This window comes from Chiloscyllium plagiosum, chromosome 19 (assembly GCF_004010195.1).
Source record: "Chiloscyllium plagiosum isolate BGI_BamShark_2017 chromosome 19, ASM401019v2, whole genome shotgun sequence".
Lineage (NCBI taxonomy): Eukaryota > Metazoa > Chordata > Chondrichthyes > Orectolobiformes > Hemiscylliidae > Chiloscyllium > Chiloscyllium plagiosum.
This window is the reverse complement of record NC_057728.1, coordinates 18,448,680-18,454,661: the sequence shown is the minus strand read 5'-3', so window position 1 is coordinate 18,454,661 and position 5,982 is coordinate 18,448,680.

Sequence of the window (5,982 nt, the reverse complement as noted above, 5' to 3'; positions counted from 1 at the left end):
TGAGCAGTTATCTTTGTAGCATACAGCATAGATGTGAATTTTCTTCATTTATGAGCTCAAATTGTTCTTGTGCCACAAATTGCTGAAGTGGCATGGCAAGATCAATAGGTGTCTGAACCATTGGTGAATGATGGGGCTAATACTTAACTCCTGAACAAATATACTGATAGAGAATAAAACAAAGGAGAAGGAATTGAGATAAATTACAATCAAATTAAATGCTTGGAAAGGGAAAATAAATGGAGAAAATTAAGAAATTTAAACACTGAATTTAAAAATCCTCCAGGAACAATTCACGAACTGCAAAAGTGAAACTTCACAGTCTCAAATATTACTTTCTAGGTTTTCATGGTTGAGTGAGATGATAAGCCCCTAATCATCCCAATAACAACACCCTTATTTAACAAGTAGCAACCATTATTTTCTGGGAGTTTAATTTGTATTTATGGTGCCAGTCCAACAAGTTCTTGACATGCTTGGACAGATTGACGATGAGTTCCTATGTTCGCAAGGCTAATTGTGGAGAGACACCATCATTCAGCAATTGGTGGCAATTCACACATTACAGTCTATTGCTTCCTTGATGTAAATTGCTTGGGATTTTATTAACTAATAATGGTGGATTATATCAGTAATTACTGTGAACACAGCATAATTTTTACATTGTTGTATTTATTGGAATAAAAATAATAAATATTTTGATATAATTTTGCAATGTGCATCAGACTTATAGTCTGATTCATAGTGTGAAAATAGGATGCAGCAAACCTTTTATTGTCTGGCACATATGGGACCAAGTGTGTACAGGTTGATCAAATATTCTGGTTAATCAAGAGGTTCACATAATCAATGTGAAAACACATAATCATAGAAATATAAAGAACAGGGTATACACATCACTGTTATGTTTTGTTTACAGAATAATCGCTTAAGTAATAATGCAGTTTTGCATTCAGTAAAACTTACTGGCATAGAGCCTCCTTACTCGCACCTTCAACTGATAACTCAGACCATGCAGAGTTCGTAATAATGTAGTAAACTTCCAGCGTTTGAGGTATGTAATTTCTGCTAGTTTACAAGATACCAGTTGAAACAAAGTTTGCTGCAGTTTGTAAAGTTGACCACAGTCAGTTCTTCTATAATGCAAAGGTTGTGTTCTTGTACAGCCCCTTGTTATAAAAATTGCACTTTAGAAACCGCGCTTGAAATGTTGGCGATGTAATCATGTTACAGGCAACACAACATTTTAAAAGTTTGTGCTTTACAAGTAGTGTTCCCAATTCATCAATCATGTTACAGCGAATTTGCATTGTGGAAACGCGTGTTATAGCAAAACAGCTTGTATTAACATCTTGATAATTCAATTGAGAAAGAAAGGGAGAAGAAGGATCATCCCTGCGGTTACCACTTAACTAAATTATGCACAGCTATTAAAATATTGGTAAGGCATCTATGTTTATTGCACTCCTATTTTGTAGTACAATGATGTGGCAAAATAATTGTGCCAATCACACTGACATTTCGTTGTATGAAAAAGTCGACAATTAGGAGAAAACTAAACAACATTGAAATTCTGTGAAGACAATATTGTGTTTCATTTAGAGTGAACATGTGGTGGTAGAGGATGTAAAGGAATATATAAAATAATTAAACATCTAATTAATTAAGTGTTTTATTGAAAAGGCTCAAACCTCCAAGGTTGCAACTATTTTGTGAATGTTTAGAATTTGTTGTTTTATACCATGCAAATGTAGAAAATCACACTATTTCTAACCCTGTTAGCATGTTACTAACAACGAGGGTTTGCACAATATTGAAAGATAATGAAAGAACTTGCCTTTTATGATCTAATGACATTCCAAAGTTTTATAGCCAATGAGGTTTTTTTCTCAAATGTTATTGGTGTTGTGTAGAAAACAGGGCAGCCAATTTAGTCCTACAAACGTTGATGTGGTTATAATTGGATTTTTTTTTAGTGATATTGGTTGAGGGATACTTATTGCCCAGTTACTCCACACATCTCTTCAGATAATGTTGTGGAATTTTTTTAATGTCCACATATAGTGGACATTTAGGGGTGGCACGGTGGCTCAGTGGTTAGCACTGCTGTCTCACAACACCAGGGACATGGGTTTGATTCCAGCCTCAGGCAACTGTCTGTGTGGAGTTTGCGCATTCTCCTCGTGTCTGCATGGGTTTCCTCCGGCTACTCCGGTTTCCTCCCACAATCCAAAGGTGTGCAGTTGGGTGAATAGGCCATGCTAAATTGCCTATTGTGTTCAGGGGTGTGTAGGTTAGGTGCATTAGTTGGTAAATGTAGAGTAATGGGGAATGGGTTTGGGTGGGATATTCTTCAGAGGATTAGTGTGGACTTGTTGGGCCGAAGGGCCTGTTTCCACACTGTGGGGATTCTATAATATAGTGAATAGTCAGGGATACCATTTAACTTCATATCTGACATTCTACCAAAATTTCAGTCTAAGTTTTGTGCATGTTTCTAAGGTAGGTTTTGGGCTATCACCTTTAATGGTGTTGAAACAAAGTTGCTATTTCTGTGCCATGACTGAGGTATTCTGGCCCATTTAAATGAAGGCCATTTTATGCAAATTGGCAGCTCATTCTGTTCTACCAAATGGTTGAAACTGGGAGCAAAGATTGTTACCATTGGGTTACCATTGACCAGAAACTGAATTGGATCAATCACATAAATACTGTGGCTACAATAGCAGGTCAGCATCTGGGAATTATACAAGGAACAACTTAACTGTTTGATTCCCCAAAGTCTATCAACCATCCACAAAGCACAAGGCAAGAGTGTGATGGCATACTGTCCGCTTGCCAGAGTAAGCACAACTCCAGAGCACTCTGAAGGCTTGAAACTATACAGGTCATAGCAGACCACTTGATCCTCACACCAGCTACACCTTAAACAACTCATGTAGCATTGTTCTGTTTATATGATTATCAATGAATTCAGATACCTCGCCTTGGCATTACAGCATGGTTCACTCAACACTAAATTCTAGCTTTTCATCCTTGCATTCCATTTCTATTAACAGTAATTTCTAATACATTAAAAGCCACCGCTTGGATTTCAGATAATATTGAGTGAATATTAAACACTGTTTGTTCATCAACCTCTTTTACTGATTCTGTTTTCATGATTGTAGACCTACTCAAACACTTTATTATGATAAAAAGTTCTCAAACTCTTAAGAAACAGATGAGTGACTTTCCAGTTTTCAGCACTTAATGCAGAAAATTGTTTTAGCATTTGTGATCCCATGAACAGCAATGTATATTCAAATACAAGATCCCCCTTCTCTTCTTTTTGTATTTTGCCAACAGGAGCCATTTGGGTATCACTTGTGCAGTCAGTTAAGACTGATCAATAACATTTTTCAATTGTGCACCTTGCTTTTGAATATACCATCTGAAATAAATGTAATATTACCAACATAATTGAAACATCAATTTGAAACTACAGTTGAAACATCACCTGTAACTGTTAGGCTCCACCTGAATAATGACCCTTAAGAGCTCACACATCATGTCTGATTCAGTATTGTGTGGACATAGTCCATTCATTATCAGCGATATTATAATAATGTCTGCAACAAATTGTTTGATTCAAATACTGAAGCTATTTAGAACATCTATTTCATAGACATAATTTCAAATACCACTATCAGGATCAAAGTAGAATTGCAGCAAATTCAGAATCTGAGGATGCCATTTGTATGTTGGTCTGTGGTCACTTTGTACTGGTAGAACTGTAAACGGTGACACTCCAGAATTAGAAGCGATTAGTTAGAACACTATGGTGCAATATTCAGATGTACGTATTTTTAGATCTATATGTAGATCATTTAGTTGCAGCACATTCATGAAAAGGTTTCAATTTATATGCAAACTTAAGACAAAACTGCATACCATTGAATTTAGTAAACGTATGCTAATATCGAAGGATTTCAAAAAAAATCAAACAACCTCATTAAACCTCAAATGAGTTTCTACATGGAAATTATTGCTTGGTGAGTTAAAAACAATTAATGTGTTTATATAAAGCACAAAAATGATGCTTGTGAAGTTAATGTTTCTGCATTTCAAAAGGAGACAAAAACAGACTTCATCAATCAATGTCAATTGTCTCAGATCCATGCAACCTCAAATTAAGTTGTTTCACAATATTGATGTTTTGTTACAATCTATCTGCAAGATATCAACAGATCATTAGCGTCACAGCAGCAGAATACCCCTTCTTGTTTCATTTTCTAGGATCACCAAGAGAATTAAAACAGTCATTTCAAGCCACTGACTTCTTGGAAGTTAACAGAAAAGCCAGTTAATTTTATGTAGAAGTAGAAATTCACTTATAATTTATCATAGTGAGAATTTCAGTGTGGCCCCAATAAAAGTCATATTTTTCACAACTTTATTTACAGTATACATGTGCTTCCACTAAATGGATTGCAGCAATTCAAGAAAATGACTCACTAGCACCTTCTCCAGGACAATTAAGAAATGGTAACAAATATTGGATTTCCTGTGGCACCCACATTCCATAAAAGGATCAAACAAAAAATCTCATTTCCAATGTAATTTAGGTTTAAAATTACAAACCAAACACAAACATCTTGGATGTATTGTCAGAGATTGTTAATGTTTCAAGTCTAATATCACTCTTCAGCTCCAAAGAAGAGCAATATTGGGCTTCATACGTTAACTCTGTTTGTCTGTCCACAGATGCTGCCAGAACTGCTGAGTTGCTGCTCCACTTTATATTTTCATATATTTTCTTTTAATTTTTCCAGCATCTGCAATATTTTGCTTTTATTAGCGATTTTTTTTTCCTTTTTTCAAGTGCCTTTCTGAATTACTGTAAAAACTGAACAAGAGGTTGCTTTCACAGTAAAAATAAAATTTCAATATTCCAACATTGAGACACATTCACTTTTCTAACTTAAAATAAAACCCAGAATTTTCCCCAACTTCATACTTGCATGCACACTCTAAACAGTACTCATGCATAGGACAAACAATTGACAAACTCAAACAGCATATGCCAATACCTACAGTGGCCAAAATGGAACATCAGTTGATAGTCATATGGCAAACAAGTACAACTTTAAGAGAATCAATAACTTACAGATCAGGAAGCTCACTTATGAAAATGAACGCAAAATCTCAAGTTCCTTTCTCTTTAATATAGCTTGCTGCATATTACTTTCTCAAAACAGTATTAATTTTTGCTGTGGGCTTCTTCTTTCTTCACTTCATGTTTTTCCCTAATCAGGGTTTTCTTCATGCCATACTTTTACAACATTGCTTGCTGTAACTTGACCTCCTGCACAATTTTTCTTTCTCTCAGTCCTCCAACTTTACTCCATGCTTAAAGCAGGAATCTTCAAAGCCACCAAAAGATGCATTACTTTTGTGATCTCCATATGCAGTAGAAGATATATGGTCAAGCTTTTACCTTCTCGGCACTCTCTGTTTTGACTGAGATGTGAAAAGTTGGTTGTCTTTCTTTTTGGTCCTGTACTCCACAGGTCATAAAACAAAATTAAGCAAATACTGGAAATCTGAAATAACAGCAGAAAGTGCTGAAGGAAAGTCAGTGGACTGGCAATATCTACAGTGAGAAAAACATTTGAGTCTGAGGGAGAGTCATGTCAGCCCCAGACATTAACTTTGTTTCTCCCTTAATTGATGAAGCCAAGGCTGTTGAGTTTCTCTGGCATTTCTGTTTTATTACAACGTAAATGTAATTGTTTTTATGCTGTTCTCATCTAGTCAATTTTATACTTTCTCAATTTTAGACTTCGAATTAAAAAAAAATCATAAAGGTCTACAGCATAGAAAAAAGGCTATCTGGTGCATTGAGTTTGTGCCATTTGAAAACAACCACATCTAACCATTCTTGTACAAAAGCAAAAATTGCTGGAAGAGCTCAGCAGGTCTAGCAGCATCTGTGGAGAG